Genomic DNA, 22,127 nt, shown 5'->3' on the forward strand with positions numbered 1-22,127 from the left:
TACAGCTGGTGTCTTCTCACTGTCTTATAACAAAGGGTGAGGCACACCTGTGCCAATTCCTCCTGGAGGGGAAGGAGCTAACCAGACGCAGCAAAAGAGTTGGAAAAGTGACCAGGAAGAGACTTGCCAAGCCTGGCACCAAAAGGACTTGCAATATGCTTACGTGTGTGATTTGTGCTGGGGTGGGGTATGAGGCTCAGGAGAGACAGAGAAGGTGAAGCCACACGGGCAGGCTGGCACCATCTGCTTTAGAACCTTGTGTGGCTGGGATTAAGGCTGGGTCTGAAGGGAAGTCCTGAAAGTTTTGAGGCAAGAGAAAGCAGAACCTGCTCTTCCTCACTGGAGGCATCCAGACCAAGGGGGAAAATTCACAGGCCTGCCAGTGTCTTTCAAGCATATTCTGAGTGCTAGTGTAGTGTTCTATTATCTCAGTTAAGCCTCAGATGAGCACAGGGGACATGGAGAGCTACCTACCCAGGCTTCACACCCACCCCTGCCTAACCCAGCACAGACTCAGGGCCAGCAGCCATTGGTCCACAGGAGCCTGACCCCCAGATCAGTACCTGCATTTTCGCCTGTACCCCAAATGGCCCGGTGCAGCCTGACATTTGGACAGCACAGACGGTGATCCCAGAGTCTGGCTTCACTCTGGAATCACCAAGGTAGTTGTGAAACTTGTCAGTGCTTATGTGACTTCCTAGGTCTGTGGCATTAGAATTTCTGGGACTGTCGTGCTTCCTTTGCCGCCCAGGGAAGGCAAGAAACTCTCGCAAAGGGAGCTAGCCTTAGAGGGTTCTTCCAGCCACCAGCAGCTCTGTGGCTTTAAGAACCAGGGCTGGCACCCTGTTGTGGAAGTCACCACCCCGGTACTTCGGAGCACAGGCTGCAGGATAGCGGAGCTGTAGCAGCCAGTGGTGCCTGAGGCTGGCCCAGGCGTGCAGCTCAGAGCCCGAGCTGGTCAGAACAGGCCGGCAGTGGTCAGAACAAGCCGCTGGCGGCGGCGGCGGCGGCGGCGGCGGCGGCGGGAGCAGCGGGGGTGGCGGCGGCAGCAGGCAGCTCCAGAAGCCCCTGTGAGCTGAAGAAAGGGAGCTTTATGTCTTTCAGAAGGAAGCTCACCCTGCAAGGCTGAGGAAACAAAGGGAAGAATTGTGTGTCAGTCTACTCCAGACCTCTCAAACCAACAGTAAGTCAGCAGCGAACGCAGCAGCGACGTCCACACACCCCACTCTAACCCGACCCCAGGAGCTCAAGGGTTTGAGGAAGCTGCTCCAGGGGCTATAAGCCAAAGTCAATTAATAGACTCTCTGCTGGAATCCATCTGGGCCTCCCCTTGAAAAGTCAAATCTCTGCATAGGTCACTGGGGACAATAGCGGCTCTCGTCAGGACATACCACACACTAGGCCCAAACAGTTCCAGAGAGGAGGGAGGGAAAGAGAGAGGGAGGGAGTGAGGGAGGGAGAGAGGGAGAGTGAGAGAGGAACGGTCCCTTCCCGTTTACATATGGGTTCTGAGGTAGTAGCCTGAGATAAAGGTGGGACGTGAGCCCAATGGATTCTGGGAATATGGCGGCTGTTGCCCTAGCAACAGGTCTGTGAGGCCCGCCCATGTGACATCATGGGTTTTGGAGGCCCTGATTCTAACATACTCCCTTTTTGTTATTATAAAGAGAAGAAAAAGGGAAGGGGAAGTCGTTGGTGAAAAGGGAAGGAGGGCTTCGTGTCTCTTAAGCTACTTCCTACTGTCTAGTGGCTCATCAATGGGGGATTGGCTGGCTTTCACCTTCGGGATCCACTTAGTGAACGTTCACATCAGGTTCCTCTGTGGACAACAGTTCATCTGTGGGCAGTGGCTGGTAATCCTGTAACAGGAGCTGATTAATAGTTTGGTTAGAAATTTTTTGTATTTGTCGTTGAAGAAATGTAGAAACAAGATTAATGAGGCAGGGAGCAAATAATAACACCAGGAAGATGACTAGGAGAGGAGTTACAAAAGGGAATATCCACTTCCATATGAGGTTTCAAAAATCCCAGAACTGGAGGTCTCACGGTCCCTGAAATTTTTTATGTATGACTATAGCTCCTGGATTTTATTTCTTACTATCCCGGATTGGTTGACGTAGAAGCAGCATTCTTCTTGGAGGAACAGGCAAAGACCACCTTCTTTAGCTGTCAGGATATCTAGTCCCCGTCTGTTCTGAAGCACCACGGCTGCCAAAGAATTGATCTGTTTTTGGATAGTAAGCACAGTTTCAGAAATTTTTTGAAAATCGCCTTGAAACTGGGAAGTGAATGTATTATATTGGGTCATGGGAGTCCTTATCCCTGCAACTCCAGTACCAACACCTGTGGGTATTCCTGTAGCAACCAAGAGTGGCACAACTTGAACTGCCCTCTTATGCTGGGCAGCTATCATATCTACAACTCGGATTAGCAAGGGCTCGTTTCCCTGGATTACTACCAGTTCAGGGAAAAGAAGTACTAATGTGCAAACTCCTGACCAGCTGGCAGGTAGGCGAGGATATGCCTGAGTGCCACAAAGAATTGATGTGTTTTGGATTGCAGGGCATTGTGGCAGAGCTGATATATCAAGGGTTATGATTCTGTTGCAGTCTAGGGAGCATTCCTACTGAATGAGTCCCAGAGGCCTTAAAACAGTTTGCCACGCCAAAGAGAGGGACAGAGGTAAGGTATGGAGTCGTGGTGACATTGGAGTCAGGGCAGCTGACAAAGGGTGGGGTAATGTTACTTAACAGTATCACCAGAGATGCTGTAAGTGACAATTGTGAGTTCCAGGGGATACACATAACCAGCAATCCTTAAAGCGTCCAGGTCTGGTGACATTAAGGAGTTGGTATGCTGAGGTCAAGGTCTGAAGTAAAAGGCGAAATGACAAGTTAGTGCCATTTATAAAGGGTGATGTCAAAGAGGTAAGGAACTCAGAGGAGTGTTTGATTATCTCCCCTGCTTTTCCAATATCCAGGGGTTGGGCAATTGAGACATATTTTCTCTGGGTATGGATGGTACTTACTGAGGACCCGGGCTGATTTTTACGGTAGAGCTTACCAACAACTCCTGTCTCCCACCTGGAATCCCATGGGTCTTGTATGTAGAAAAAAAGTGTCTTGCAGTGTTGATAGAAGAAATGATTGATCCGTGATCCTAGCATATGTATCTGACAAGACCAATATGGGCAGCCCCCGTATTCCTCTGGCCATCTTCTACAATAATCTTTTGTCTGGTCAAAGAGAAAGCAAGTATAGAGATCATAATATTTAGATGGGATTACAGATACCAGGATGATAGCAATTTGGATTGGTTCCTGGCATCCGGCTATGGAGCAGTTCCCTGACCCTATTTGGAAAGACTGTTTGTTATCTGTGGTGGTTTCTTGAACCTTGAATCTCCAGATATAAGGGCTACCCTGGATAGAAATGAACAACAGTGGGAGGATGAGAAACCCATGTCTAATCCAGTTGAGGTTAAGCTTGGCTGCCAGAGTGGAGTCTCATTTTCTGGGATTGGGGACAAGGTGGGCGGTCTCGTTGTCCTCTGGAGCTTAACAGAGCATGGTCCTGTTAAGATCGATGTGTATGAAGAAGAGTCATTTTTAGGTGGAGGAATGAAAGGTTTGAGGTGAGACAGATGGACCCAATGAGAGAGTCCCTTGAGTTTAGCAGCTGTAGGGGTCACAAGAATTACCTTAAAAGGGCCCTGCCATTTGAGAGAGAGGGTGAGGGCCGATGACCTGGAAGGGATAGAAGAACTTGGTCTCCAATGTTGATAGGCAGTGGACAGGAGTCAGTGTATGGCTGAGGTAGATGTTGGTCAGCAAAGTTCCATAGGAGAGAACAGAGGTGGCAAAGTAATAGGGTAAGTAGATGGTCTGAGAGGGGAGAGCATTTAGATGAAAGACCAGGAGTTAGGACTGGACGTCCATACATGAGTTCAAAGGGAGAGATGAGGAGAGGTCGCTTTGGGAGAGCTCGTAACCTAAAAAGAGCCAGAGGTAGGAGTTTAACCCAATCAAGATGAAGTTCCTGTGACAGCTTAACAAGAGTGGTTTTTAAAGAGTGGTTAGTTCTTTCTACCTTACCAGAAGATTGAGGGTGGTAAGGAATGTGACTGGGCATCTAGAGGGATAGAGAAAAATGCATCCTTGAGATCTAGGACTGAGAAATGGAAGACCCTGAGGGGATAGTGGAAAGAAGTGTGTAAGGGTTAGCCAGAACAGGATGGAGAGGAGCCACTGCAGAATTAATGCATCTGAGGTCTTGAACCAGGCGATAGTTACCATCTGGCTTCTTAATTGCTACTATAGGGGTGTTAAAGGGAGAAGAGGTGGGGCAAAGGAGTTTTTTTCCTCGAGAGGTCAGAAATAATAGGCTTAAGTCCCCTGAGGCTCTGGAGAGAGAGGGTATTGAGCTTGAGTTATGTACCTGGTAGAGTCTAGTAATTGAATGACAATGGGAGAATGGTGTTTAGCAACAGAGGGGTTCTGGACATCCCAGACTCGGGGATCTACCTGAGAAGCTTGTAAGGGAAATAACATAGTAGTGTTAGTAGGTTGCTTGGCTAGGAGAAGGAGCAGAGGAACCGCTGGCGAGCCTGGGTTTAGGCGAATGTGGGGAGCAAAGGAAATAGAGGCTCCCAGCCTAGCTAGAAGATCCCTTCCCAATAAGGGGACAGGACATGTTGGTACTACCAAAAAGGAATGGGTGAGAGGTACATCCCTAAAAATGCAACTAAGTGGTGGGGTCTGGAGAGGTTGTCCTACCCCGACAATAGGAAAACGAGAAGGAGAAGTGAGTCCCCAAAACTCCATCAGGACCGAGTAAGTGGCTCCAGTGTCCAAGAGGAAGGAGATGGGCCGCCTACATACCACGATATCTACCCGGGGCTCCCTGCTAGTGATGGCAGTGGTTGGGCCAGGGGACCACAGCCAAGCCTAGGAGATCAGTTGGAGGGTTATCTGGGAGTGATGTCCCCTTGTTCTGCATAACATGAGGGCAATCAACAGCCCAATGCCCCTCTTGATGGCACCTAGGGCATGGCCTTCTTGGCTTATGGAAGTTAGGGCAGGCTTTTGCCCAGTGACCTTTTTGACCACATTTGTAGCAGGTACCTGGTATTCTATGAGTCTTAGGAGACCATGAGTCTGGTGCAGTGGCTGGGGCTGGTCAACAGCCTTTGCCAGCATATGGTATTATTGTTTGCAGACTTTATCATCTCTCCCATGGTACACTTTGAAAGCCAGCACTAAGACTTCTGCCTGTGGAGTTAGGGGTCCACTCTCTAGTTTTTTAAGTTTAACTCTTATGTCAGGGTAGCTCTGGGAAAAGAAGTAGGTCATCAGAAGTTGCTTACCTTCTGGGTTTTCAGGGTTCAGATTGGTATGCTGTAATAAAGCCTTCATAAGGCGTTCTAAAAACTGAGATGGATTCTGCTGCTTGTCCTGGACAACCTCTTGGACTTTATACAGAATGCTAACATCCACCCTCCTAGGATGGCTATTCAAGGCATCTTCCTGTCCTTGAGAACCCCAGGATCACATGAGAGCAAAGGGGAAACTGAAATCATAGGCCTTGAGTGGCTGTCGACTTTGGGCCACAACCTGCTAGGGAGGAGGGAATGAAGCTAGTGGCAGACTTCAGGAGTGGCACCAGGAGAGGACAGTCCAAGCCAATGCAGGCCTAGGGTTGTTGGCCAGATAACCACAGGGCTCATGCCTTTGAGAGATGATTGCTGTGGGTGAGAGTCAGCTTGCTTCAGTCACCACTGGGGGAGCCAAGTCTACCTTAGCACAGGAGCCCTGGGCAGCATACTTCTGACCTGTGCAGAAGGCGGAAAGCCCTTCGACTCTGGGAAGCCTCTTCTCAATCTCTGTGATTAACCTGGGGGCTTACTAACAGCCGTCTCCCTGACTTCATGAGCATGTATGTGTGCTAGGGAGGGCAGCAAGTAGAGGTGATGCTGGTGGGAAGCAGCATGTTGGCATTGATTGGCCCAGAGGGGAGGGAAAGAGCTAAGCACTGTCAAAGGAAGGGGAATTAAAGGCAGGAGCAAGGAGCAGAAGGAGAGCTGGAGAGATGGCTCAGCCATTAAGAGCACTGACTGGTCTTCCAGAGGTCCTGAGTTCAAATCCCAGAAACCACGTGGTGGCTTACAACCACCCGTAATGAGATCTGACGCCCTCTTCTGGTGCGTCTAAGACAGCTACAGTGAAATACGTCGGAGCAAGTGGGGCCGGCAGAAGGTCCTGAGTTCAATTCCCAGCAACCACACACATGATAGCTCACGGCCATCTGTACAGCTATAGTGTACTCATACACATAAGATAAAATAAAATAAAATAAAATAAATCTTTTAAAAAAAGAATTAGCTGAAAGCTAAGCTGGACTTATGCATTCTTTGTATAAAGAATTTTTGGGGGCTAGTGAGATGGCTCAGCGGGTAAGAGCACCAACTGCTCTTCCGAAGGTTCTGAGTTCAAATCCCAGCAACCACACGGTGGCTCACAACCACTCATAATGAGATCTGACGCCCTCTTCTGGTGTGTCTGAAGACAGCTACAGAGTACTTATTTATAATAAATCTTTGGGGCCAGAGCACAGGGCCAACCGGAGTCAAGTAGGCATTGGAGCAAGCAGGGGCCAAAGGGAGTAAGTGGGGTTGACCGGAGCAAGTTCCTAAAAGTCAATTCCCAACAACCAGATGAAGGCTCTCAACTATCTGTACAGCTACAGTGTGTGCTCATGTACATAAAATAAATAACTACATCTTAAAGAAAAAAGAAATTTTTGTGTTAGCTTCCCATTCATATGACAAAACCCTTGACATGAGCAACGTTAAGGAGGAAAAGTTTATTTGCACTTATGATTTCAAAGGTTCCATCTATCCAGTCCATAGTCCTTTGACCTGGACATTTCCAGGATCTTTCAACATGGCTGAAGCAGGTGGGAGAAGACAGCAGCTCAACTCATAAGAGCCAGGAAAACAAATCGAGGAAGGGACTGAGATGAAATGGCTTGTCCCTAGCACACCCCCAAGTACCAACTTCCTCCAAAGAGGTCCGACTTTCTGTGTTTTCCACCACCTCCCAAAGCCTATTGATGAGGCCCAAGTGCACAGGAGGCAATTCCCTCCCACAGGCCCTATCTTAGTCAGGGTTTCTATTCCTGCACAACATCATGACCAAGAAGCAAGTTGGGGAGGAAAGGGTTTATTTGGCTTACTTCCACATGGCTGTTCATTACCAGAGGAAGTCAGGACTGGAACTCAAGCAGGTCAGGAAGCAGGAGCTGATGCAGAGGCCATGGAGGGATGTTCTTTACTGGCTTGCTTCTCCTGGCTTGCTCAGCCTGCTCTCTTATAGAACCCAAGACCTCCAGCCCAGGGATGGCACCACCCACAAGGGGCCCTACCCCCTTGATCACTAATTGAAAAAATGCCCCACAGCTGGACCTCATGGAGGCACTTCCCCAACTAAAGCTCCCTTCTCTGTGATAACTCCAGCCTGTGTCAAGTTGACACACAAAACTAGCCAGTACAGGCCCCATGCCTGAACACTGCCCACTGGGAACCAAGCCTTCCATAACAGTTCATATCATAACAACCTTAAAGAATACTTCAGTCATGGGTCCTTGACTTGGCGTGATGTATCCATGTGGGCAAATAAGAAAACTTGGGGAATTTCATGGGCGTATCTGAAAGATCTGTCACATAGGACTCCTGTGTCAACAGGCAACTGAAGTCCCCGGCTCACTTGAATTGAGAACCTTTGAATTCCTTGTGGCCATACTTGTTTCTGTACTTGGTGAGTTCCCATGGCTATGGCAGATTGCTGCTGCTCCTGGTCTTTCTAATAAGAATTCTTTTCTATTGGGAACCTCTGTGGTCTTGCATTTCGCCCAGCTACTAGGGTATGGGAACACCACTTGGGCAGGTGAAACATGGAGACTGGAGACTGCATTTACCCTACACCCACTGTTGGGTACTATGCTTGAGGGAAGTGCCGATGTACTGCTCAGGGGGTGGGAAAACACAACCTAAGATATGGAAGTCCAAAGCTGGGGTTCCCTGAATCCTGGGTGTCCAGTTGCCACTGGAAACCCAGAGGATAGGATGGAGGCTCCACGGGCCTGCGATGAGGAGCCTGGGCTGGGGGCTCCTAAACTTCTGGACATCTACACACTGCTGGGTCAAAGGGAATTGGTAACAGAGTTGGGCCCTTGGGCTGAGGAGCCCTGGGATGCGGAAAGAGGAACTCCAGCTTAGATCAGTTGTACTGAGTCCTAAGCTTAGTAGTGAGCAGAGGGGCCTTCTGCGGGATACTTAGGCAATGCAGCTCTGTAGACAAAGGTGTTCTCCATGTTCCCCATAGCTGTTCTTGATGAAAGAGACAGCCCTTGGTTCCAAACTGTTAATTGGTTGTTCATTGTGGAAAATGGGTGCATAGGACCTCCTCAGGGTGGACCAGAGATTAAATACCTTGTGCAGGAAGGAATGTCCGAGGAGAGAAGCTTATTGGCTAGAACCCTCAGGGCCTCTAGATACCTCATTAGTGCGGAGAACTCTGTTCTGATCTACTTGACCACAGGTCACATTCCTGTGTAGGGAGTGTGGTCACATGACAGAGGCCTGGTAGGAAGCAAGTGAAACTCCTACCTACTCTTCTAGGTTCCAGGGCTTCCAACCCACTTAACCTTACCAAGTTTCCTGACACAGCCCAGTGTCCCACAAACCTCTGTGCACTTGTGTGCGTGTGTGTGGGCATGTGTGTATGAATGTGGTGTCACATACAAGCCCACACCAGCTACATAGGACTGAACTTGTCCAGTTAATTTCAATTAAGTCTCCCTTCTTCAGTAAAGGATGACAGATGTAGAAATCCAAATGTACCCCTCTCCCTGACAGATTTTACAGGCTTTCTAGGATATCTGCCAAATTGCTAGATGGTATTTGCAATTAAAAAAAAAAAAAGAGTGCATTTTGTTATTTGGGTTTTAAGGATTTTCCAGCCTGTCTTGAGGTAGCTCATCACTTGTACCTCACTTTATAGCTTTTAAAGCTTTCTTCAACATTTGTAAATCTCTCTCATCCTTCAGGGAGCCGGTGGCTTGGCTCCTCTCAGCTGCTCTCTTGAAGGAAACTGACTTGTGGAGACACTAAACGACTTGTAGCTTTGAGGTTACCATTTAGGCACAGCTCTCTGAAAAACTGAACCTTGTTTTCTTTATTTTTTTTTTAATTTAAATCATTGTATGTGTGCTTGCATGTGTCACAATGCCCTGCAGAAGGCAGAGGGCAACTTTGTGGAGTTGGTCTCTCCTACCACAATGTATATTCTGGGATTGAACCAGAATACGTAACCAGTTGCCAGGTTACGTGGCTACTGTCTTTACCTGCAGAAGTCTTGCTGATTGTGAACTGAAAGACCCCTGGGGGAGACCCCCACTCAAATCTCGGGAGGACGTACACCCAAGGAATCACGAGAGACCACATCTTGACGTAATTACAAGAGGTATATTTTAAATTCAGGACGCCCTGGTTCAGCACCACACCTACCTCACCTATCTGACGCCTTCTTCTGGCGCGTCTGAAGACAGCTACAGTGTACCTATTTATAATAATACATCGCTTGTACAGTTCCATGTGGTCTCTGCTCCATGTCCCCATAGATGTGTCTCTTGGACTTGAGTCTCACCCAGGCTCTGCTGCTTGCCTGCTGGATGTCGGCTTCACCCCCGGGTTCTTCTTTAGCACATCTAGGGCTAGCTCTTGGCTGTAGTATTTGAAGTGTTTGAACACCTCTAGTAGAATTAGCTCCTATTGGCTGGTCAGACTGCCTATGGTTGTCCAGCTTGTGCCCACTGTGCTCAGATACCCCAGAAACAGTGGCACTGGGTTCTGAATAGTGTTTTTCTGGATCTTTGGACAACTTCTCTAGAGAGATACTGCCCTTTGCGATCTTGGGTCTTTGGTGATCGATGAAGAAGCAGTGTCCTTCTGTTGCCTGGGGACCCATCTTGGTCTCTGTTATGGAGGGGACCTTCTCCTCCATCTCACCAGTAATTCTCTACAAGGTTCAACACTCTAGGCACTCTGGTTATATAAGTACCCCAAAATGCTCTATGGGTTAACAGCTTGGTCACAAGGTAAAATGCTATTGAGAGGTAATGGAAGCTGAAGAGATGGGGCCTAATGGGAGGCAGTTAGGTCATTGACGTCATTCCTTTAAAGTGGATATTTGGACCTTATCACTCCTCTCTCTCTCTCTCTCTCTCTCTCTCTCTCTCTCTCTCTCTCTCTCTGTGTGTGTGTGTGTGTGTGTGTGTGTGTGTGTCTTTCTGTCTCTCTGTCTCTATATCCCTCCCTCCCTCCTTTCCTCCTCCTTCCCTCTCCCTCTCTCTGTTTCACATCAGTTATAAGGTGCATACTTTTTCTGTTATTATCCCTCTGACATGATCTTCTGCCTCTACTCAGGCCCAAAAGACCCCTCTGAAACACTTGAAACTGTGAGCCAAAATAAACCTTTCCTCATTATAAATTAATTGATCTCAGATATTTTTTACAGTAACAGAAAGCTGACTCATACTGGCTCACATGTCTGTTGGTGGGACTGGCAGAAATGAGGGTCTAATCTTTGCAATTCTAGAGTTCACTCTCAGTACTTACACCCAGATTTCAGTAAGTCAAATCATAACTTAACTTGGCTCAGTGAAAAATTATAAAGGGATGAATGTATCAGTGTTCTGTTCTCATTGTTGTACAAAACTAAGACTGAAAACAAAGACCAACGTCTCAGAAGATCTTAGCTTGGGGCACAGAATGTGCTTTGATGAATAATATTAACATAGAAAGAGAGAAACATATTTTCAAAGTGCCTACTATGCACCTACTAAATTAAGGTACCGAATTGTGAGCCTTGGCTCTAATAGAGTTTTGCAGAGACATATACATTAATATTCTCTTCTCATCTGATAAACTCTACAGAGCATGAATGTTTCATATTTTATAGACAAAAAAAGAGGCTAATCTCAGAAAGAAAAATATTGGAGTTAAATTTGAACCATGTCTGCTTGGTCCTTCTCATCCTAGCACTTTCTGCTATTATATCATTTAGAGCTAGTCACTTTCTTTGTTGAAGATGAACTCTATCGCATATACAGAATGACTGTGTTCTCTCAGCTGAGCATCTGAGCTGTTAAATGAAGTGGGAATCTCATGTGCCTAAGGTGGTCATTTTTCTTCTCTATGCTATAGACCCCCCCTCCAACTATTTTTGTGTATTTACCTTTTTGTCCAAACCCAACCAGTTGAGCCCCACATCTGGAATACCTCTGTCTGCCCCTTCCCCAGAGCTAACTATGCTGGAGGAACTTGGTTGATCATGTCCTCTTTGAACTATTAACAGTCTTGGTCCCTAAGGCTGCCTAGAAACCCTTCCACTCGTCCCTCAATAGTTCCCTGTCCCTTGGTGTCATATCTCCTTAAGCCTTTCTCAAACTTCATTGTCATTGGCACAGGATAGATCCTGACCATTGATGTGCCTGAATGACACTGAAGCTGTAGGAAATTTGAGGTACCAAGGCCCACCCTGGCAATCACCCCAACTCCTCTCCACTTATCTTTCTCATGTTAAGGAGAGGTGTGATCCTGCCCAGGGCTATCTCATCTCTCCTGGATCCTCCCTCCACCCATTGCTCATTCTCTCTCTCTCTCTCTCTCTCTCTCTCTCTCTCTCTCTCTCTCTCTCTCTCTCTCTCTCTCTCTCTCTTTCTCTCCCTTTCTCCCCCCTTCCTCCCTCTCCCTCTTTCCCTGTCTCTCTGTCTGTCTGTCTTTCATGGTCATGTGTTAAGCCTATACACTAGCAGTGCACTTATTGCTGTTAACTTCAGACATTTCTCTGTCTGAGAAAGGGCAAGAGCTAGCATTGAGCTTCTCTCTTTTCCTTCATAGCCAGGCTCCTTAAAAGAACTGTCTACACTGGCTGTGTACACTGCCTCCCTACTCAGCCCTCTACCGCCCATACCCATCTGGTTTCTGTTACCCGACCTGCCTGCCTGTGCTGAAGTCATTAAACAGAGTCATACTCAAGGTCACTTGAAGCTGTTCTTTGATTTAATCACATCTTTCTGGAACTAGACACTGTCACACATCTTGTCCCTGTGCCTCACAGTGGCATGACTCTGAAGGCATCTACTTTATCTTGATAGATGTACTTCCCATTGCCTTTACAGAGATCTCACCCAATGGCCATGAGTCTCTGTGTCCTGTCCACTCTCCTTCTTGACCTCTGCTCTGTCCTCTGGTGTCTTCTACCACGTGATGAGAGCTGATTGTTTCCAGCTTCCCAACCCCCATGTGGATCACCTCCTTGGATCTGGTGTTTGACGCCCAGCCTCTGAGACACATGTCACATAGTTTCCCTGCTTAGCTTATAAAAGCCAGACTTGCCATCATTTCCCTCTAAGGTTCCTCTTCTTAACTCCTTTCCTTTCACCAGGTGTTGGTGGTGCACACCTTTAATCCTAGCATTAAATTGGGAGACAGAGATAGGCAGATTTCTGGGTTCGAGGCCAGCCTGGTCTACATAGTGTGTTCCAGGACAGCTGATGCTACATAGAGAAACCCTGTCTTAAAATAAAACAAAACATTGTTCTTTTCGTGAATGCCATAGCTTGCCTGTGTTGAAATGTTGCCCATGTCAGGGAAAAGAAATCTAATCCTAACAGAGGATTTTTCTTTCTCATTGTGTCTTTGAATTCCATCAGGTCTAACATCTGCCAAGTTTACCTTTTCCAATGCCTTGCTTCCTCTCATTTCTCTGCCATTGGGAAAGTCCTGCTTGCTGTGGAAAAGTCACACAACTATGGTAAGGGTCCTAGGGACCATCTTCAGTTTTAATCCAAATCGTGGCTGGACCATTGCTTACAACATCCTCTTACTCCTCTATGCTCCCTAAGTTCTCCCAGTGGTTTAGATACTTTCCTCCTTGCTGTGACAAAAGGTCTGATAAAAACAACTCAAGGGGGGAAAGGTTTACAGGAGCTCACACTTTCAGGGACTCTCAGTCCATCACAGTGGGAGAGGCATGGTGGCAGGAACAGCTCAGTCCATGTAGGTAGCAGACTAAGGCAACTAATCACATCATGGCGGGAAACAAGAGGGCGTACCAAAACCTGGAGACAGACTGAACCTTTAAAGGCCTACTTCTATAGATCCATTTTCCATCCAGATCCTACCTCCTAAAGATGGAATCAGATATTCAAAAAATACAGGGAATTGTGGGAGACATTTTAGATCCAGAGCATGGCACTGATAATGTCCATGTTCCTTTTTCTAACCTATGACTTTCTGGTCAGTCTCATCTGCCTTCCCAGCCCCTCATCACTATTGATGGTGGTGCCCACCACTTGGGATGTCAACCTATCTCCTAGTGCTAAATCCTACCAAAACTCAATCTATGCCCCACATCCCTAACACCACAACTACTTGGGATTCTCTCTATGACTCTGCCTCTGCCTCTGCCTCTGCCTCTGCCTCTGCCTCTGCCTGCCTGCCTCTCTCTCTCTCTCTCTCTCTCTCTCTCTCTCTCTCTCTCTCTCTCTCTCTCTCTGTGTGTGTGTGTGTGTGTGTAAGAGAGAGAAAGAATCCCTACGTAGCCCAGGATAGCCTGAAACTGCTAATCCTCCATCCTCTGCCTCCTCACATCTGATGTTCATCTGGCTATTTCCCTATTTGCAGCCCATGCACACATGTGAAGGTTGCTTTATGAAACTTGTCCCTGTCAAAGAGCCTACTGTGTCATACCTTGACAACTCTTCAGCATGCTTCCAACATTTTTGTTTTATTTCATAGTTTTTTGGGGGGAGGGACAGGGTCTCCTGCACTCCATGTGGGCTAGACCTTGCTTTGTAACTGAGGATGACATTGAACTCCTAATCATCCTGTTGCGGGAAATATTAAAAAGAAAAAGCATCCCGCAATCTCTCCTGGCCCACCGGTACCAGCTGGCCACATCACTATGTCCTGGTAGGCTCCTGCTATTCTCTCCCAGCTAGCAAGGTCATCTCGCTTCCATGCAACACTCCACACACCCTACAATCAGTCTTCTAGTGCCTAGTTATGTTGGTAGAAACATGACTCTTAAGGCTTAATTATCCAATCAGGTTTATATAATAATAAGATCACAATTTACAAGATGCCAATACAATAATTTCAGAGCCAAATGATAAAGATAATGCTTTAACCCAATTCTAACCTTGTGAAAACCTTAGCTACCTGGGGCTGTTTAGAACCATGTGGGGCCTGGATCATCTTCCTGTTCATCTGCCTCCTAGATGATTTCTCCTGGTTCTTTTCTCCCTCTCTCCAACCTCCCTCACTCCTAAACTTCTAGCTCCACCTCTCTATTCCTGTCCAATCACAGGCCTGTCACTACCCTAATGTGATTGGACAGAGAAAATACTGCAACATTTCACCCTTTCTGCTTAATTAAAAAAAAAACAACTTTTTCTCAAAATATAAATTGAACACAACTGTTACATATTGTAAATTATATGGTATAAGATAGATTTAACACCCAATCCAACATTTTTGTCAATAAAATTGCACACTATTTTCTATCCTAACTTAAAAGACAAAAACTTTGCACCTGGCTATGTCTTAGCTTTAGATTGGATGCCATCTGAAAACCATCCTCTCAAAAGTAAAATGCCTGGGCTGGCTAGGGGACTATGTAGTTTTTCAACCCCATCAGAAATCCAAGAGTGACTGATAATAATTGAGAATATATAAGAAGCCTAACACAGCTTCCAAAAATTTAGCCAATTGATAGAGACTGCTGAACACCTGGACAGTTCTACTTCAAAATGTTGGAGCATCGGTCTTCAGCCTTCTGGCCCATGAAGGTCTGACAGACAAGAGAAACAGGAATATTAAGGACTTGCCTATTCTGTCTTGGTGATTTAAGCTGTCCTGAGCCTGTATGTGTGTCCTTTTGGACAGTATTGTCTGTAGATGAAGAGGAGATTTTCGCCTAGTGGCTGTCTTGCCACAACCGGAGTAACTCAAGATGCTCGATTTCTACTTCAATCTAAGACAGGGAAAGCTGTCAGGAGCAGACTCATCTCAGCAAGTGAATAAATAACATTAAATGTCACAGTCTGTGGATTTCTGATGTTTTTGAAAACCAACTATCTATGAAAAGTAATCTGGACTGTTGTCTGTTAACTACTCTCAGCTATTTTTAGTTAAAATCTTGAAAACACCCTAACAATAAACTCAGAGCCATGAGTTTGTTATTTGGCCCAAAACTCACAGACTTAAACATCTCAGATCTGTTTATAATAACAGCAAAAGAAGGACTGGGTCTAAGCCTTGTACTTTCAAATATTTAGTATCAATAGAAGAAATTTATAAATTTTGTACCAATTAAGAACTTAAGACTTTAACTTAGTAACAATTATAAAGATTTCTATCAAATGAGATTATGGCTATACAATCAATTCTGGCTATTTCCTCCTTTTCCTAATATGACCATTTCTACATTCCCTAGAAAGACAACCTATTAATAACCTTTTCTAGCCCCAAAGCCTTACATGCAATGTTCCACACACCCTACAATCAATCATCTAGCACCTAGTTATGTGGTAGAAATATGACTCTTAAGGTTTAATTATCCAGCCCCAACTGGGTCGATGACTCTTTATATCTTCTTCAAGATGAACATGGGCATTGAGATATTATAAAGACAGGGAGAGGGTAGGGAAAACAGGATTTATTAGTCTCTAATGTCTGTATTGACTGGATCCGGCTGAAGTGGATGTCAGGAGTTCAAGCAGGCCAATTCAGCATGTCTGATGAAGAAATTCACCAAGGTTGTATATTCTGTAATATATAAATCTCAAAACAAAATTTCAGTATCATCAAGATATACTTTTTGTTTGATTCTCTGGAATCTAGTCCTCTAGAGGTCTCCTTTCATCATATCTGATCCATATAACTCTGAAAGGTGTCAATACCTTAATCACCTTTTCCAAAAACACAAAAACAAAACCTTGTCTCCAAATCAGCATATAATTCAGCCAGTAACCAGAAAAGCCTTCCTTTTGACCTCTCTCCCAGAGGAATAATGTAACCACAAAACTCAACATCACACCTATTTTGAAAATTAAAACAAATGAAATAAACTAAAATATTGTATGTGCCTCTCCTTAGGCCATTTCTATCTAGCCAAGTAGGAAAATGTCACCCCAAATTCCCATGTAGACCAGGTTAGAAAGAATATGAGCTTCCTCTGGCTAAGTAAACTAGTTATATCATCTTTTTGTTGGTGCCTAATGTGATTGGACAGAGAAAATGCTGCAACATCCTCCTGCCTCTGCCTCCCAAGTGCTGGGATTACAGGCACGAGCCACCATACTTGGCATTTTCTGACTTTCAAGCAGAGCATCACTTGGCTTTAAGTATCATTCTTACAGAGCTACATAGCCAGCTGGCAGAGAGCACCATCTCCTCCCTGATACCTCTCCTCTGGGATCCCCATTCATGACATTGTTGCCTTTGGTCTGTTAACAGTTCAGCAGGACTTGGAACTTGATGAATGAGGTAGGTCTTCTGTTGGGCAGCTACTTGGTAAGCATTAGGCCTGTTGTTGGATGATGTGGCTTTCCTCAACTGCAGAGCTTCTGGGGCTCCTTCCACAGTTCTAACCAAGGGGTTGCCTATATGTCCCTCTGACTGTAGCACTGTCCACCAGGAAGAACTTTCCGTGCTTCATAGACACATTCATTGTCAAAGGTTGTTTTTAGTTATCAAACTTGAAGTTTAGTTACTGCTAGACCTGTTCTCTGGAATGACGGGGTTTCTGTCTTAATGTGACTTAAGCCATAAAGAGATATTTATTGTCTAAAAGATGTTTCCAGGCACACCTGTTTGTAGAGTGTGGGGTGCATGGAGACCTGACTTTCCTTTTTCAGCCTAGGCTTTTCTTTCTCTATTGGCTTCTTCCTCAGGTCAGCTATTTCCATGAGGTGACAGAAATAGTCACTGGTAGCCCCTTCTTACATTGTCTTTACAGATAACAATTTCAAAGACATAGAATATTATTTCCTTAAAGCTACACATAGAATGCCTACATGGGTCATGTGACTATCCCTTAACAAAACAGGCCTGGGACTAAGGTTCCAGCTTGGTGGTAAAGCACTTGCTTAGCATTCAGGGGACCCTGGGTTCAATCCCTAGCACTGAGGAGTGGGACACATCAAGTCCATGAGGAAGGGTTATTTTGATTGATCACCTAGGTCTAAAATACAGACTAAAGTAACTGTCCCACAGGGATGGGGAAGAACAAATCTTAAAACCTTTTAGGTGGAGTTGGCAAGATGGCTTAGCAGACAAAGGTGTCTGCCAGCAAGCCTGGCAACCTGAGTTTGATCACTAGGAGGAACCACGTGGTGGAAGGGGAGAATCAACTCCTGAAAGTTGTCCTCTGACTTTTACACGTGTACTGTATTATGTACACACATGTATATATGCACACAACACAGACACACACCACACATACACACATAGATACATACATGCACACACATGCATATATACTTTTTATAACTTTCTGAACATGTAACAGCCTCTTTGGGCTGCCACATATCACATGCCACGTCACAAACATCAGAAGTGTGTTAGCTAGAAGTTCTGGAAGGCAGGAGATTGACATCTGAGAGTCAGCAGAACCATACAGGTTCTGCAGGCTTCTGGAACATTCTTTCCCTACCTGTCTTGGTTTTGGTCGCCCCAGGCTGTCCTTGCTGTCACACCTGCCGTCCTCTTTCACAGGCCACCCCTTTAGTGTTCCTCCTGCTCTGTGTCAACTCTTTCTTCATAGATGTTGCCACTGGACTTTGAGTCACTCAGTTGACCCACAGTAATCTCATCTTAAGAGCCTTCACGGAATTGTATCTACAAACACCCTTTTCCTCATAGAAGGTCATGTTCTCAGGTACTGGGAACTCAAGCTTGTCTATATCTTTGGGGAGAGCCTCGAGACAACCCACTACAATGCAGGAAGAAATAGGTGGCTTCCTAGCACCACTCCTTGACTGCCCACCACCTACATTGTCTAGCTAAACAATTTTGGAATTGCACTGCCCAAAATGATCCAGGCTACAAAGTTAGCTTATGTGTGATTTTCTTGGTCAGGTATGGATGTTGCTCTTAATTTAGCAATTAGTTCCCAATGGCAAATGCAAATGGATACAGCATTTAGCATAGAGACAAATAAGAGACTGTAATAAAATCCACTGCATTCGTGGATAGGGGAGGGGGATAGGGCATGCTGCTGTCACTCACCATGTGGTAGGTTGCAGAGGTGTGACAAGGAGCCTCTTAGTGTCTACTGGAGAATACTAGTTCCTTCGTCAGTCAGAGGATGCAGGACAGAGCTCTCCAGGAGATGTCTCTTACCATTGCCCTCACTGGGAACATCAGAGAGAGAGTGTGTGTCCCCTCTAGAGGATAGTGACCCCAGCCTCTGTTTGCAGATCTGGAGTTAGCCTCTGGCAGTTGAACCATCTTTTACTGTGGGCTGCTTGACTGGGGTATCTCAGGCAAGATGATTCTCTGACACTCTTACACAGTTGCAAAGTCATTTTCTAATGACTCTCAGGGCTGCGGAGCAGGGCCAGAAACCTAGGCAAGTCACACCCTGGAATCTGGACTCTGTCCTTGCCTTGTCTCTTGGCTCATTTCCTGCACGCTGCCCTCCCTCAGCCATGCTCTACGCCGCAGCCTCTTGGCCTCTGCCCTGGACAAGTTGAGCTGTGGGTTGGGGTGGGGCTGATCCAGCTGGTCCTCATGCTGTCTCTAGCGGACCACTGTCTATGTACTGGTACTGTGTCTGAGGTTCTGGGCCGCTGGGGAAGAAGGCCTCCTGGTTTGTGTTCTATCCCCCACTATGCTGTCCTTCTCTCAGCCTTTGCTTGCAGTAGGAGCTTGTGGCAGGGTCATAGACTTTTGCAATCCTGAAATGTGATTTCCTAGTTCTTGGTTCAGTTGATTAACTAACTCCAGAAAGAAAGATGAGATACTGGCTATGGTTCCCTTTTCCTGCCTTCCAGAAGGTCAACTGGGACTGAGGTGGGGGAGTGTCTTTTTCTCTTTTAAATTTAATTTTGTTTGTACATACAAGTGTTTTTCACAAATGTGTATATACATGTATGTGTGTATGTGTGGTGTGTGTGTGTGTGTGTGTGTGTGTGTGTGTGTGTGTGTGTGCATATGCATTGTGGAGTCCAAATCAACCTTAGATACAGTCCCTCAGAAGAAGTACACATAGTGTGTTGAGATAGGGTCTCTCACTGGGACCCGGGACTCACCAGTGACTAGGCTGGCTGGCCCGAGGGTCCCAGGGGTCCTGTCTCAGCCTCCCCATCCGAGATTACTACCACACACCATGCTCACTCAGCCTTTGCACTCGGGGCCTCAAGATTGGACTCAGGCAAGAACTCTCTTTACTAAGTGAGTCATTTCCCCAGCCCCCAGCGAGAGTGTTAGCTTCTTATAGAACAGACTGAAGTAGAGTAGCCCACATCATATCTATCTAGCTGTCTCCTCCTCCTCCTCCTCTTCCTCTTCCTCCTCTTCTTTAGAAATCTACATTTCTAACCTCTCTGCACATGCGTATCAATGGCAGATTTCACAGCAGAGGTTTCAGCTACTTTACAACTGGCAGTTACTGACCAGACAGTTCAACAGTTCGCTGTGTGAATTCAGAGGCATCGAGCCACAACCAACACCACCATCTTCCTCCAGAACTTCTTCCTTATCTCAAACTAAAACTCCCCCCATCCCTGCCCCTCAGCAGCCACTGGGGACTTATCCTCTGATATTTTTGCTATCTTTGTGAACTTAGACAGCTCATATCAGTGGACTGGGACAGTGTTTATCTTACACCTGGCTTCACTTGCAGTGGCCTTCCTAATGCTCCAGGACACATCTGTATTACAGCATGTGTAAGACATTTCATTCCTTTCAGAGGCTGAGTAGCATTGCAGTAGAAGTGTGTAACTGCACGTCTATTTGCCAACCAAGAGGATTTGGATCGCTTCTGCCTTTGAGCCATTGTGAGCGATGCAGTGAGGAACACTGCTGTGTAAAAATGTAGTGAGTTCCTTGCTCTCGGTCCTTTGAGGCACACACCTGAAGTGGGCTTGCTGGCTACACGGTTTAATCATTTGGGGATGAGTCACTGGATCTTCAAAGAGGCTCTGCCATTTCATGTTCAAAGGTTTCCACTTCTCTAAATCTTGGTTAACTCGACTCTTCTGCTTTTGCTTTTGTGTTTTGCAATAGACTCTCTCAGTCGGAGCCTTGTGGTTTGGTTTGCACTCTGTAATGCTTTATACTACAAAGCAGTTCTTCTTGGGCTGTAGGTCTTCAGCCTTTAGGGGTTAATGACCCTTTAATAGAGGTCACCTAAGACTATCCAAAAATTCAGATAACTACTTTACAGTTCGTAACAGTAGTAAAATGACAGTTATGAAGTAGCGACAAAACTAATTTTATGGTGGTAATGGTGGGGGCGGGGCAGGGCGGGGGAGTCACCACAACATGAGAGTCATAGCATGAGGAAGGTGGGAAACCACTGCATTAGAATGTCAGCCTCTTTTTTAGTTCATTACTCATTTATACGTTTCCTTTGGAGAAGGATCGATTTAAGCCTCTCACCCATGGGTTTATTGGGTTATTCATTTGGTGATGTTGAGTGGTGAGTATATATTGCTCATTCTTTATTTTTAAAGATTTATTGATTTATTTTATGTATATGAGTACACACTGTAGCTGTACAGATCATTGTGAGCCTTCATCTGGTTGTTGGGAATTGAGTTTAGGACCCCTGCTTGCTCTGGTCAGCCCCACTCATTCCAGTAGACCCCGCTCGCTCAGTTCCTGCTTGCTCAGGCCCAAAGACTTATTTATTAAGTACACTGTAGCTGTTTTTAGACGCACCAGAAGAGGGTGTAGAGGGTGTCAGATTTCATGATGGGTGGATGTGAGCCACCATTTGGTTGCTGGGATTTGAACTCACAACCTTCAGAAGAGCAATTGGTGCTCTTACCCGCTGAGCCACCTCACCAGCCCTTTCATTGCTCATTCTCTTTTTTTTTTTTTTTTTTTTGGTTTTTCAAGACAGGGTTTCTCTGTTGTAGCCCTGGCTGTCCTAGAACTCATTCTGTAGACCAGGTTGGCCTCAAACTCAGAAATCTGCCTGCTTCTGCCTCCCAAGTGCTGGGATTAAAGGCGTGCACCACCACCACTTGGCTTCATTGCTCATTCTTAGTCATTATGGTTGCATGAATCCTGAGATCTGGTAGAGGAGGTGCCTCCTAACACATGTCTGCTTTGTTGTTGTTGTTGTTGTTTTCCTTTCTTTTCTTTTTTTGCCTTGTCTTTTCTCTTCTCTTCTTCCTTCCTTCCTTCCTTCCTTCCTTCCTTCCTTCCTCCCTTTTTTTCTTTCCTTTTCTTTTGAAATGATATGACATTTCCTGGCCCTTTCTGCTTCCATATGCATTTTGAAATCAGAGCCGGGCAGAGTAACGTAGCACACACCTGTAGTCTCACCTACTGAAGAGGCTGAAGAAAAATGATCACCCGGGTCCTGTGAATTTAAGGCCAGCCTGGCAACATAGAAAGACCCCATCTCAATAATAAATTTGGAATTGGTTTTTTGAGTTCTTTTAAAATAAAGTAATATATTTCTAAGCTGCGGAGATCGATCCCATTGGTTAAAGTGTTTGCTGTGCAAGAATGAACCAGAGTTCAAGCTGCAGAATGCATACAAAACATTGGGTACGAGCAATCCCAGCACTGAGGAGGTGGAGACAGGTGGATCTCTGGAGCTCACTGGCCTAGCGCCAGGTCAGGGAGACTCAATAGAAAGGCGGCTGGTCCTTAAGAGATGATACTCAAGATTGTCCCCTGGCCTTCATGTCCACATGTCCCGGCACAAAGATGTGTCTAAACACATTCAGCAGCATACACACACACACACATACACACATACATACACACACACATGCACGCATACACACACATACACACACACGCACACATACACACACACA

At 45.9% G+C, this 22,127-nt stretch overlaps 1 protein-coding gene and 1 long non-coding RNA gene across 7 annotated transcripts in view; one reads left to right on the forward strand and one right to left on the reverse strand.

Annotated features, from left to right (window-relative positions):
* Positions 1-1,545, reverse strand: LOC116080008. Its single transcript, XR_004114277.1, has 2 exons — positions 1,392-1,545; positions 1-1,125 (listed from the first exon to the last, which is right to left on the reverse strand). It is a non-coding gene; the product is annotated as an uncharacterized LOC116080008 (long non-coding RNA).
* The window catches only part of Dglucy (D-glutamate cyclase), a 101,620-nt gene that overhangs the window by 381 nt on the left and 79,112 nt on the right, over positions 1-22,127 (forward strand). For 4 of the 6 annotated variants that reach the window (XR_004114276.1, XM_031356198.1, XM_031356194.1 and 1 more), the window contains exon 1: positions 1,065-1,183. The gene's annotated coding sequence lies outside the window, so the exon portion shown is untranslated. Of the gene's footprint in view, positions 1-1,064; positions 1,184-22,127 lie in introns of those variants that run through there. The other 2 variants (XM_031356196.1, XM_031356195.1) reach the window with 2 other exon arrangements.

Source organism: Mastomys coucha, unplaced genomic scaffold (genome assembly GCF_008632895.1).
Source record: "Mastomys coucha isolate ucsf_1 unplaced genomic scaffold, UCSF_Mcou_1 pScaffold6, whole genome shotgun sequence".
Classification (NCBI taxonomy): Eukaryota; Metazoa; Chordata; class Mammalia; order Rodentia; family Muridae; genus Mastomys; species Mastomys coucha.